Raw genomic sequence first — 14,859 nt, 5'->3', positions numbered from 1 at the left:
GATGACAAATACCAGCCAATCACACAGCTTTCTTCAACCAGTGTCATCTGTCTTCATCGTTGCAGCAACAGACAGCAGACCACAGCCACATTATCAGACCCAGTGGAACTGAAGTCCTTTGAATGTCTGTTCCAGACTGTAGTATTAACATCATTCCCTTTGGCAATCTTCTGTTGTTATAATGTGAGGAATAATAGTTACTTTTTCTACTTACTCAAATCTTATCGCTCTTCTTTCCACACCACATCCTTATAAATGGTGACCTATGAACATCTTCACGTAATACCCTCTTTAGTTTTGGGAATTCCCAGAAAATAAATTCTTTGAAGAAATTATCTGAGCTTTTGTAATCTGATAACTAGTCGGTGTCCAATAGAAATTTCGTCAGATGCCTTATATATTCTGTCCAATTTAAAGCTGGTTGAGTCAGAATTCTCACATTCTTCAATATATTCAAAGATGCTGAAGTTTGCGCAGCCTATTACTTTGTATGGTATTGTGTCCTCATAGTTTTTAATGCAATTCAGAAAAAAAAAAATTCACTAATGTCAATGACCCTTGGGTGAGCTAGAGTCAATGTCTAAGCATATAGATATCCATGCTGTCTCATGAAGGTGCATGGCTTAGTGGTTTGGGTATTCAGCTCACGGTCGTAAGGTCATGAGTTTCCCAGCGGTGTGTTGTGCTCTTGAGCAACACACTTTATTTCTTGTTGTTACAGTTCACTCAGCAGGCAAACATGGGTAGTAACTGTATTTCAAAGGATCGGCCTTGTCACATTCTGTATCACGTTGAATCTCACTGAGAACTACTTTAAGGGTACGTATGTAAGTGGAGTGCTCAGTACTGAATGCTTTTTCTTATCTCTTCTTCAAGTTACTGATCCACAGTGCTTTTATATGTCTTTATTTTCAAGTAGCAAAACAGTTCGCCACCATCCCCTGTCGGAGCCTCATAGAGCTTTAGGTGTTCTCGCTCAATAAACACTCACAACGCCCGGTCTGGGAATCGAAACCGCGATCCTATGACCGCGAGTCCGCTGCCCTAACCACTGGGCCATTGTGCCTCCGCAGTGTAGTGTATGATGAGTTAATAAAGTAATCAGTAGCATTACAATATCGATTTGATAGTCACATAGCAGTGGCAATCAAATTCACATATTAAACATTTTTCTATAATCAAAACAAATAAAGATAGGAACACAATAGACACACTTTCCTCTGAGACCAGTGGTTCCCAATCTTTTTTATTGCTCTGGTACATGGTTTAGTGGAGAGTATTGGGCTCACAATCAATAGGTAATGAGTTTGATTCCTGGACCAGGCTGTATTGCGTTCTTGAGCAAGACGCTTTATTTCATGTTGCTCCAGTTCACTCAACTGTAGAAATGAGTTGCGACATCACTGGTGCTAAGCTGCATTAGCCTTTGCCTTTTCTTTGGACAACATCAGTGGCATGGAGAGTGGTATATATGGGCAACTGCTGGTCTTCCATAAATAATCTTGCCTGGACTTGTGCCTTGGAGGGGAACTTTCTAGGTGGAATCCCATGCCCATACATGACCAAAGTGGGGTCTTTACCCTTTCTTTTTACCTTCTATAATACTTGGATATTCCTCACAAAAGTAATATCACATTTGAAGATAAAAAGAAAGTTAATTTTCTAATAGCATTTTTTAAAATGAAAAAATACAGAAGATGGGGGAACAAACAACTCAAAATATAAGCTTCCACTTTAGTGCATAAAATGCAAATGTAAATTGTGCGATTAGCAAGAAAAGAAATGTAAATAATGCAATTAGTCACAATTGTGAAAATAAAATTCAAGAACTTCTTTGTGGTTGTTTCACATTAATGACTTCATTGAGAAGTAGAATTTTATTGCTGATTGTGATCTACTGGTTGGGCTGTGGATTCAGGCAATTCCTAAATCTTGTCTTGGCAAGAGAGGGTTGAATTCAGATTCATACAAGTTGTTATAACAAATAGAATGAGGACACAGAGTGCTTTACCACAAAGTCTTAGGAGCATAACCAGTGCTGAATATCAAAACTTCTAAGCTTTGCTTTGAAATTGCAATTCAAGAGCTTGATACTTTTGCTAGTAAATAAGATCTTTCAGCTCACCATTATCTGAAATTTTCTCCAGATTGTAGAAATATAGGTTCATAACCAATTTTTCTGAAATTTCCAGTGTGTCAGCAGTAAAATATTCATCAAACAGTTTTGACATAATTTCCAAATGAGTGCCAATTTCTTCATACATTTTAGTGATGTGGATCCAGCACCATTAATTGTCTCTTTATGTGAAATGAAACTTGACAGTTTCATTTCTATCCTACAGCACCAAACTGGTAACTTTTCTTGCAAAACATTCATTACTTCTGTGAATATAGATTTAAAAACATTTAATGAGATGTGGCAATCCTGTCTCTACATTATCTAAATACAATTGCAACACAACAAATAAATATACAGCAAATTACCATTTCACCTAGTAACAACTAATAGTTCAAACCATCAAAGTCATTGTAAATCATGCACCTGTAACAGCCAAAATGAAATCCTGAATATCATACTTTCACTTCAAAGGTAAGCACTTCATCCTTGATATTTCCTGGCTCTCACAAGGACATAAATTTCCCACAAATTAGACTACTGCTAACATATAGGAGTTGCACTATGGTTAAGTACACAAATATTTGAGATAACATGAAAAAAAAAAATCACCCAACTGCTAGACGAATGTTAACTTGCTCATATACAACAATTACTTCACTACCAGCCATTTGTATTTTACATCTGTTACGAGTCTCAGCTACTTTTGAACTAGCAAATCATGTACCCATCCCAATATCTCTGCTTGCTAACTTCTTGTTATCTTTAGCATCTCTCATTTCAATACCCATTAAACACTGTCCTATCATTCTTCTTCAGAGCTGTGAACTTCTGTGATTCCTTCTTTGCTCAAATTTTATTCACAGATACTGACCAATGGAAATTCAAGCTGAATGTCAATCCCAATGTTCTACTTTATCAAACTTGGAGGCCTAGAAAGGTTTAAAGGACTGTTCTACCTTCTGGGAGTATTAACGGAAAAACAATAACAAAGCTTATTTACTAATGTGGAGAACAACTATATAGTAGATGGAAATGACTTGTCTAAAGTAGTGGAGAATAACAGCTTTGGTAAATTGATGAAATGCAGTTTCAGCCAGGTCTAAGGTTGGGTTATAGACATTTGTCATGCAATGATTAGTTGATCAAACTGAAATATGTTTCTTTTTTACTATCTTGTTTGAAATGTGATTGAAAGCTTCAGTTTTACAGCAGTAAAGCAAGGTGAGGTGTACTAGGACAGTGCACAATAATGTTCTTTTTTTTTTTTGTCAGTTATTAAATGCAAGCAAATTCTCATCATTATTGTGTTTATTACTAAAATCACAAAGATCTCATTTTTTAAAAATTATATCAGTCTTGATAATATTCTTTGAGAATTCCCCAGCACATTCTTCTCACTTCATCGAAACACACCAAGTGCCTATATGAGGAGATCTCCCAAGGTTAATAATGCAGTATTCAGTGTTCTAACAAGGCATGCACATTAAGTTGGATATAAAAATTGCGTTTTGGTGCTAATATTGCTTCTGTCTCTAATAATTAATTTTTAATAAGTCTGCAGGCTATTTGTGACAGCAATGTCTGAATAGATGCTGATATTGTATATATTGTGGCAGATTTGACTGGTATGCAGTCACCAGACACTTCCCACTGAAACTTCCCATAACTGAAACCATGTGATATGGGAGTTCAGGAATCTATAAAAGACAATTCTCACCTGCTATGATTTATGTGTGTGCTTTTATGCACCAAGCGCTTATATGAGAAGATCTCTCAGGGTTAATAATGCAGTATTTTGTGTTCTAACAAGACATCCATGTTAAGTAGTTACTGATAATTAAGTTACTGATCAGTTGAACTCATCTCAGCACAATATTTTGGGTTAATCTTGTTATTGATACTGTTGCTGTTTTTGTATGCATATGTTTTTTATGTTGTCTGTATTGTGTGGAAGGATTGCTGTTTTTAGGATGATGACAGTGGTATTCAGGGATTAAATAGATGTAAATTTTATTTCTTCCTCTCTAATATATTAAAGGAGGAAAGTAATGACCTTTGCAAACTCCACCTAGACTGATGGAAACAATGCAGTTGCTGCTCAGTTTAAACAGAACAAATGTAGATTATTGTTAACAAGGAGGGGTTTTGCAGACAGTTGCCATTCTTGAAGAAAGGAAGAGTTGGATTGAAATGTTTAGTGCAAGATTTGGAAAGTAAAACACAGCAGAGGTGACAGAAAGAGGAAAGTACGCAACTGAAGATTAAATATTGCCTCAGGAAAACAATTATTTAATCCACCTCTAGACATAAAGAAACTGAGTAAGATTTAGAAGTCAACATTAAATTTTAAATGGCTATTTGGAAGTGATTGTATATGTAGTACTAGGGGCTGAAGTTTAGAGTGTATTGTAACAACAAACTATGCATATTCCAGTTGGAGGTTCAGGCAGGATTTTCAGCCTGTGGTATTTCTTTCATTGCTTTGATCAAATGTGGGCATGTGAGTATTCTAAGTGTGTCTTTGCATTGTCTTACTTTCATGACTTTGTTTTCTGTGTATGTTATGAATGTTATACGTGATATTACTGGTTCCAGATCAACTCTGATTGAGGTTAACCAAATGACTAGATACAATCTACAGGTCTATAGTGCAAGATATATTATACTTCTGAGCAGCTGAGGTCCATACTACACATTTTGACATAATGTAGGTAATTATATGTGGTCCATTCATCCTACTGGCTTAAACCCAACAATTCTCAGTATTTTCATTTTTTTCTGTGGTATGATTTTTTTCTTTTTGTGTGTAATAGTTGGTGTTACTGGTAAGAAGGGAGGATTTGGATTTAGTGGGAACAATTTTTTGGTCTATATTTTAGGGTCAGGAGGTTTATATAGAGAGTCAGAAGGTTTATATAGACTGTTTCAACTGTGTTTGGGTAATGATGTGAAGAGTTAACTGTGACATGAAATGTGTGTGACATTGTGTATATATTAATGTTTAGCCTCAAGTGGACAGACTCATGAACAAAGATGTTCTAGCAATGACCATTCTTATTTTATTTCAGGCATAATATAAATAGAACCACATTATCCAATATATTCTTCCCTTCTTTAAACAACAGGCTGTGATTTGGTTGCTATTTCTAAGTAGAGTGCCCACATAGAGGCTCAACTGCTGGCTTGGCCATATATTTTAGGAAAGTGTACGCAGATCATGTAGGCAGATCTAAAAGGAGAGTTAACAGAACAGACTTTTGTAGTACATTGTTTGAAATGTTTCAGGTTCTATATGTTTTAAGGTTTGGTGATCTGGGAGGAAGTTTCTTTGCTAACAATGTTGTCATGTAACTCCATGTCACAAACCACATATCTGTTGTTTTGGACATGCACTGCCTTGACTAGATGAAGATTACACTGTATATTACAACCTGCAGTGATGAATCATCTGGAAATGGACAAATTGTATTTTCTCCACTGTTCAATCTGTTTCTGTATGCCTGTTGTTGTTTAGACTCAGCTCTGTTTGAGCTATCACCAGCTTCATTTTTTGTATACATTATTTAAGATAGTTGTGGGTGTGATTCCAGAGAAAATTCTAGCAAGCTGAGAGTCTGCACAGAGGATTCTTCGTTAGATTGCTTGAATGCAAGTAGATTCTGATGGTATTCAGCTTAACTAGTCATACTCAATTTACCAAATTCCAGGAAGTTTGCATCAGGGCAAAATAATAACAATTCTAAAGCTTAATATACAGTAAAATACCTTTATACAAAATCTCAGGGTATCAATGTTTTTTGACAAACATTTACCTCTCACTTCCACCATGTAAAGAAATGTTTTAAAATGAAAAAATGCATTTCAGTGATGGGAAACACATTCTCTCAGAGAGTGCTATTGTGAAATATTTTATCAAAGACTTACCACAAGAGGATGTGAGAGAAACAAAATCAGAATTTTGAAAGAAGTATCTTTAGCTATAATAATTTCAGTTGTTTAAAATATAGAAAAGAATATTTTTAATTGCACACATGTCTGCACACACAGGTACACCATAATCTATACATATGCAGATGAGGGTTGATTCATATGAAAAAGAGTGAACAAAATAATATGACTAATTGCTTATCAGGAAATTTGTAAGTTTGATCTTTTAAAAAAATTTTTATTTATTCATTTTTTTTAAAGATAATCAAACCAAATGTTCATCATTTCGAGCCACTCACCCAATGAGTATATCTGCCAAACATGGTGGGAATCTGTTTGGCCATTTTCCAGTCATTTTGCAAACAAACAAACAAAGAAGAGTGATTACAATACTCTGCTTTCGCTTACGCATGCAGGGTAATAACAAATTTTAAAAATCTGAAAATAAAATTAATGAAAGTGAAGCATAAAAATGTTAATTTACTTTATATGGAGTTCTTAAAATTGAAATAAAGCTTTAGGCAAAGATATTGTACCTGTTTGCAGTAGTAATATTCGTCTCAAGATTATTGTCAGATAAGTCTAAATTCTCAAACCTTAACCTTATGTATTTTCTGAGATTTTTTTTTTTTTTTTGCATTTTGTTCTGCAATGTAGCATGGTTTCAAATCGAATGAAAAGCATTATCACAAAAAATAAAAAGAGATTCAAACTTACTACCAGGAACCAACAAATTTGATAAGAATTCTTGGGGTTTTTTTGGTTATGGATTTCAAGAAATAAATTGCAAAGAAATGTTCCAGAAAATATGGAAGAGGGACTTGTTGCATAGAAAGATTCTTGAAGCAGTTCATTCAAAGGTAAGACATAGCGCAATGTAACTTGAAATTGATTGAAGTTATGTACAACAGGGGTATTAATTTTAGTTTTCCAATCATATGATGGGTTTCCACAGAATTTTATAAGATTTTGATTAATTTTACTTAAAATTTCATTCCTTGCACCTTCAATAAGTTACACATACTTTTCTGATTTCCAGCAGAGCTTTGAAAAAATACTTTCTTTGTGTCTGTTTTATCATTTAAAATTTTTATCCACACACACACACACATATATATATATATATATATATATATATATATATATATTGCATACAACCAAAGCTGTCACCATAGCATCATGAATTTCATAGTTAGCATTCTTCACCCAATACACAATGGTACTGGCAACTATTTTTAACTCTTCTTTTAAAAACTCCAAGTCTGAACCTAAGGTTAACAACATAATGTGGTGTTTAATATCAAGAGTGGCTGATGAAATGTCACTCAGTGATGGGAGAGGCATAAAGTCTGGAATGATAAAAACTGGATTAATTTTTTTCTTTTTATAGTTACAGCCAACTCTGTCATATTCTTCAATAAAGATGTGATATGTGTTAAAATCTTCTCCTTGTTATGCACAATCGTTGACACAGTTGTCTGACTCACCTCAAAAGATCGTGCAATCGCTCCAACTTTTTCATCTTTATCATGATGCTTTATCATCGCCAACTTATCCTCCAGCATGACACTTAACACTTTCACCAGGAATTTTCTTAGGAAGCATAGGGGTTAAAATTAAAGTTACAAATGAATGTAAATGAGAGAATCTAAAAGATAAATAGATGTAAACAAATCTGAATTCAAAACAATTGCAGGAATCACACTGCTGCTTAATGGTAGATATTGGAACTACCAGTTCAATATGAGCTCTGAAAGATAGATAAACACTTTGAAAGGTAGATAAAACACAACTGATTTCATGCTTTAGCGAACTAGGCTACACTACTTTATGGTGTGTATTTTAGCATTTACTGTATTTTAATCTGATTTTATATGCTTTTATTCTTATTTGTTGTATCATGATTTTATGTGCTTTTAATGTTTCTTAGTGTTTTTATGATTCCAATATTATAGATGGACTGACATAAGGTTGAGTAAAATGATTTAACTTGATTTTTATTTTTCCATATATTATTTTTGAAAACCAATGTATCTTCAAGAATGACTTAAGCCAAAGTATCCCTGTGTATAAAATGATACAAATAGTTAGCATCAATAATTATCTTTCAATCTTGCAACCTATAATTGTTAACAAAACATTGCTGTGATTTAACAAAGGAGACGGGTCCTGTGACACCCATTGTACTACAATTCTTATATAAAAAATATTGGTCATTCAGCACTTTCATTTGTATTCTCTGACACACATACAATGTAAAATCTGTAAAAGGAAGAAAACTATGAATAAATATAAATCATAACACTTAATATTTGATAAATAAAGGAATGTAAGTAAATACAGACAGTAGTGTGGAAAGTATTAATGTAAAAATATAAATTGAAAAGATACAATATGACTAAAAAGAGAAAGGTTCACACAGACTTCCATTTGGACATGTTGCAAAGTAAACAAAAATATCTAATTCAAGACTGGAGTTCATTTTCATGCCAAACTCAAAATCAAAACTGTGCTGAAACTGAGGATATCTTTTTATTTTTCTCAAATCTATCTAGAAGGGAACATAGAAATGTAGTAAATTTGTATTTCAATGAAACAGAATGGAGAAAGAAACAAGGTGTTAAGAGAGGCAATCATTTATAATTAATCCGTATTATCATGAATATATTTGAGATAAATCAACCTGATTAGTATTTAACTAGAAAGTTTTTCAATAATGTACAATTTGTTAAAGGCAGAAACCATGAGGAATTGTTAGAACCCCATTGGAATCAGTTGTTAAATGTTTCTAACAGTAACTGGCAAAAACAATTTGATTATAGGATAGCAAGAAGGGAATAGATATGGAGTTATCATATTAATTTACATCCCAAATAGAAATTGTGTATTTGTATTATGATAAGACATGATTTTGTCAGAGGTTACCTGGATGCTATATAACTGCCACTCTTTTTTAATTTAGCTAACGAGAAGTTTAGCACAAGGCTACAGAAAAAAACCCACTGTGATGAATAAAAGATTAATTTCAACACTCAGAATAGAAGTATGATAGTTACATATAAGTATTAACATCAGTGTAAGACTTGAGTAAAAAGTGTTATTTCAAATTTAGAGCTGAGTGTTTTTTCATCAAAAGAAGAAGCTCAGATATTGTGATGTCATTTTGACCATACTACAGTTATAATATAGAATACTACTAGCAGGACCCATGAATATTTTAACCACCTAATAAATATTATGCTTCTCTCTCCCTCTTTTTCTTTCTCCCTCTTTTTCTTTCTCCCTCTCTGTCTCACTCTTCACCTTATCCTCTTTTTTCTCTCTCCTTTTTCTTTCTCCTCTCTTTCCCTTCAACTAACCACAAGAAAACATGACAATTACATTCCCTCTACCTGTGGGCTAAGTAACGCAATGACAGGCAGAATTATTATAAGATATTACAAGCATTACAGATTCTAGGCCACATCCTCACTGAGTATCTTTCTTGAACACAGTCCTCTACTTAGTAATGACTGCATCAAAGACTGGCCTTCCTCTTCCGAGTTATAAAATATCTTAGTTCCCAACAAATACTCACCAAATGAAAGGCTCATTTTGTCCCAGTTACCAGTTTTATCTCTCCACACACACACACACACACACACACTATTAAATTAAATTAGGTTGTCATCTTGCCATTGAAGGATGTTTTCATAGTCACAACATGTAGGAAATAACTGTAGAGTAGGAAATTAGGTGTCTAGTGGATCTAAATGTTCGAAAACCATATTGGTGGTTATTGGGTAGATACAGGGATTCAAGTTGATGAGAGGCACTTTTGCTTCTTGATGACACTAGTTATGATTGTTTACTCATAGTTTAGCTCAGACTGAATAAACCTATGATCAAAAGTGTTTTGACCATGACCATTCTAACTTTTTTTCTTTCTTTGTTTATCCAAGTTCACATTTGGCAATGTATCCCCAGCAATCCCTGCATATTATGGGTATAAAATACAAGCAGAAACCAAAATGACAATACAATTATAAATGTCATTAAACAGTGGAAACTTTTAGAATTTATTAATTCCATTGTGCAGAAGACAGAATTGAAAAAGTTTTATGAAAATTTGCAAAAATAAAGAAAGTTATGAGGGGTTTTAGCATGTGTTTCAATCAGAACTCCACTCATTCATGTGCACACCACCCACTTCCATTTTTTTCTCCCCCCAAAATTTCTTTGGATTTTACTCTGGTGAAATCCTGACACCCCTGTTGGATAGCAAGTGAACTGTCCTAAACCATATAAAGGTGCATGCATACTAACAGTGCAACGTACAGTCTGGTGTGTGCAGTCGCATTTGTGAAGGCAGTCGTAGTTGTTGAGAAGAGATATAAATTTGTTATGTGTTTGTTATTGATTTAGTTTTTGTAACACAACAATATAGGAGTGGCGACGTGACATTCAAAGCTCACTGTGTACGTTCTTAGCATGGTACAGTTGCAACGGAAACTACAAGAACAACAGAAACAGCAACTATAACAATAACAGCAATTGCAACAACAACAGCAAAATCAACAGCTGTTGGAATTATTGTTGTAGTCCAAAAACACTTCAAGTTCGTTTTTGGCAGATAGGGTTGTTAATTCAATTGAAGAATTTACTTATAATTCAGAAGAAGGGATTATGTTTTCTGCATACTTCAAAAGGTATGAAAGAAGAATGTAGAAACTGGATAGATGAAAAGAAGGTATGACTTCGTTTAAGGAAATTATCACCTGCAGAACATGAAAAGTATGGTAATTACATCCAGCCGAGAAAATCATCCGAAATTTGTTTTGAGGAAACAATTAACCTGTTATCCAAAATATTCAGTGAAAGAAGTTCACTATTTAATAGTTGCTGGGAGTTCTTGAATTTGAAAAAAATAGAAACTGAAGATTTCGTCACATATGCCAGAATTGTAAACAGAGAATGTGAAAAATTTAAGCTAAATGAATTGACCACAGACATGTTCAAATGTTTAATCTTTGTACAAGAATTAACTGCAAGCAAAGATGCAGAGATAAAGGCTCGGATATTGACAAAACTAGAACAAGATTCGAAACTAACTCAACAGATAGTAACTGAAGAATGCTAAAGGATTATAAACTTACAACATGATGCAGAAAAAATTGAAAAAGATTATTCAAATATACATATGTGTTGACCTGTAATGGATAAGAAAAAAGAAAAACAGCAGTCAAGACCAAAACCATGCTATGAATGTGGAGAAATGCATTTTAAAAGAAACTGTCCTTTTAAAAATCTAAAATGTTTTAGATGTGGAAAAATCAGACATTAGAATTCACATTGTTGGGTGAAACAAAATAGGCTGAATGGAAAAAAATTTAAGAAAAAAAATTATTGTCAACACAAATGCAAAGTGAGGCACAAAAAAGAAAATTTGTCTCCATAAAAATAAATAATGTGAATACAAGACCACAGTTGGACACAAGTAGTGAAATCATGATAATTAATAGTGATACATGGAGAAAAATAGGAAAGTCGACATTGAAAAAAATTTTGAAAATTGCGCGAGGTATTTCAGAGAAACAATTGCAATTTTTGCGTGAAATGATAAGTGAAGTGACATTTTGTGAAAAAACTTCGAAAGCCAAAGATTTTGTATTAAAATATACAACAAACCTATTTGGCACAGGCTGAATGAAACTATTTAATTTATGGGACCTCCCCATAAATATTTTTTGTAATAATGTAAATGGTTCTTACACCAGTTCAAATAAGGCATCAGAGGATTTAAAAAAGAAATAAAAAAAAAATTTTCCTGATGATTTTTTCTGAAGAATTAGGTAGGTGCACCAAAACAAAAGTAAAATTTCAAGTGAAAGAAAACGCTGTACCGGTATTTAAACTGAAGTGAGCTGTACCTTTCATGGTGTTGAATCAAGTCAATGAGGAATTGGATAGACTTGAAAAGCTTGGAGTTATAGAAAAAAATTGATTATTCAGAATAGGCATCACCAGCTGTTTATGTAAAGAAAAAAATAATAAAATACAAGTATGGGCTGACTTTTCAACAGGCTTGAATGAATGTTTGATGACATTACCAAATCCAGAGGAAATTTTTGTGAAACTAAATGGAGGAAATTTTTTTTCAAAGTTGGACTTGTTGGAGGTATATTTACAGTTACAAGTTGAGGAGGAATGTTCGAAATTATAAACAATAAACATCCATAAAGGCACCTAGTATTTTCCAACAGGTGATGGACACTATGCTTGCAGATACAGATTTCACTATAGCTTACTTAGATGACATACTCATTAAAAGTAAGTCTCGAGGCCAGCATGAGGAACATGTTAAAATGGTCTTTGAAAGAATAAAGGAGTATGGCTTTAAACTTAGTGAGGAAAACTTTCATTATATTTAGCTTCTGTTAACTCAAGTCCATTAACCCCAAAATTTCATAAAAACTGGTAAACATTTAAAAGTTTCTATTGTTTTCAGATTGTCTTAGCATATTGTATGTATCATTCTTTCAGCCTTTTTTAGGCTCTTCAAAATTCAAAATTATAAAATCAGTATTTTTTAACTCTGAAGCAAAAAAAAAAATAATAAATAACCTATAGTTTTTGGGTTCTAAAGCCCTCAAAAAGGCCAAAAAAGCTGATTTTATAGTTTTGGCACTTTTTAACCCTTTAGTATTTAAACCAGCCAAAACCTGTTGTATCTAATTCCTCTACGAAATCTTTAAAAAAAAAATAAACAAATCACATTAGTGAATTCTCATAGCTTTGAGATAATGTGAGGGCTTTTCTTCCAGAAAGCACAGAACTGGGAGAAAAGCAGTTAACTGAGGTGGATGTCAACAGAGAAAATACTGATTTCCATAAAACGGAAAGAATAAATGGAAGGAGAAAAGTTGGTAAATATTTGGGTATGAACGCAAATAGCTATAATGTGGTAGCAGGGCATGCTAGAAATAGCAGCCAAATCTTTTCTTTTCTGGAAAAAGGAGCTGTTAACACGTGATTTCAATGTCACATTCATTGAAAGCATGCAAAATAAACCTGGAAAAGAGAAAAAAAAAACCTGCGAAACAAAACTTACTTGGTGGGAAACTTCGAGGTCCCTACAAGCCCACCCAACTTTCTTTTCCAGAAAAAAGTGGCTTGCAGCAGGTTTGGAGGTCAGATACATTGAATGCACCTGAAAAAAACTGTGGAAAAAAAATTATTCCACACTGAGGTATGAAATATTTACCGAAATAATAAAATCTTGTACTGATTATACCTGTATTTTAATTAATTCAAGTTAATGTACCTCATCTTGAAAAGTGGCAAAATTTTTATTGGTTGCCATCTGGGATAATTTTAGTAACAAATCAAACAGGTAAGATGCTTTAAGAATGTCAATTTTAGTGTTTATACATAATGTTATTGCTTTTACACCTGTTAATTAAATTTACCTGCTCATAAAAGTCAAATTTACCTGCTCATAAAAGTCAAATTTACTCAGCAAGATCAGCTAAAATTACATAACTATAACCCAGTGGTATATAAAGCACCCACTGACAAAATTTCAAATCTGTATGTTAAAAACTTTACAAAGTTACAAGCAATATTATGGACAACCTCTTTGAACCTGTATAATTCAAAATAATGTGAACAAATAAGCATTACATTTGACAGATTAATCTGAACACTAAAGATGTTTTTAGGTGTTTTTTCTTTCTTACAGACACACATAACATGGTTTTGCTTGGTTGGAACAACATATGTTTACTTTGACATCATCATTCCATAAGATTTGTTTGTGGGGAGAAAAATATTGAAAAGTATCAATAGATGTATGAGTGAGAAAGAAACAAGGAGGGACATTTTGGGATGGGTTAGAAACAGCCAGGTCTCCCTTAAATCACATATTTTCCGCTGAAATTATTAACAGTTCTTTTTTTAAACCAAAAATGTTTCTCTCACAGGTTTTAAGTGTGTGGTGAAAAAAAATGGCCAAAATCATTTCGGACTAGGGTGGTGAGGGTGTGGCAGGTGTGAAAAAAATTTTTTTTTAATTAAAAACATTTTTTCGTGAAAAGATGCCTCCCATCATTCTGAATACTTTGGTGAAAATTATTGGGAAAATTCCCCATCAAAACGGAGAAATTCTGATCCAAAACTCCGTTCTTCAGACACTCCCCCTCCCCACGCTCCCTTCCAAAAATTTTGCCTACAAATTTCTATGTAATTGTAATCTACAACACTTGAAAGGTATTTGTATACAATTTCATTAAAAAATACCTATTTTCCAGAAAGTTATGGGTGGTGGAGATGTCAGGTCCTGTGAATTTTTCGAAATTCCTCTCCCCAACCCCTCGGAAAATATTTTCCCCACAAATCTTTACATATATTCAATCTAAAGCATATAAGCGATTATTTGGTGAAAGTTTTGTTAAAAAGTATCCCTTCTTCTGGAAGTTATGAGGCTACAAAGTTGGTGGGGTATTAAACTGTAGTTATGCCTTTTTTCAATAAAAGTTAATGGATTAACATTAGCTTCCATTCCATTTTCAAAGAATTAACGGATTAATGATTGATGAAGTTAACTTTTTGGGGTAACAGATTAACAATGTTAACTTTTCGATTAATGGTGCCCACCTCTTTATATATATATATATAACAGTCAAGACTATTGGTAAGGTTGCAAGACGCAACGAAAATTTTAGGAAAATAAAAAAAGAAAAATAAGTGGAAATTTTAGCGGTGAGTGTGTTAAATTTTAAGGCACAATAAGAAAATGACTCTCCCCAAACACAACAGAATATGCTTCAACATAC

The 14,859-nt window shown here is 33.3% G+C and overlaps 1 long non-coding RNA gene across 1 annotated transcript; it reads right to left on the bottom strand.

Annotated features, from left to right (window-relative positions):
* Positions 1-1,214: 1,214 nt before the first annotated feature.
* On the bottom strand, positions 1,215-13,245 carry LOC149134058 (uncharacterized). The gene is made up of 2 exons (XR_016243112.1): positions 13,137-13,245; positions 1,215-2,382 (listed from the first exon to the last, which is right to left on the bottom strand). It is a non-coding gene; the product is annotated as an uncharacterized LOC149134058 (long non-coding RNA).
* Between the last annotated feature and the right edge of the window lie 1,614 nt (positions 13,246-14,859).

Source organism: Octopus bimaculoides, chromosome 9 (assembly GCF_046866305.1).
Source record: "Octopus bimaculoides isolate indiv1 chromosome 9, ASM4686630v1, whole genome shotgun sequence".
Classification (NCBI taxonomy): Eukaryota; Metazoa; Mollusca; class Cephalopoda; order Octopoda; family Octopodidae; genus Octopus; species Octopus bimaculoides.
Note: the sequence above shows the minus strand (reverse complement) of the source record. Positions and strands in the feature narration are given on the sequence as shown.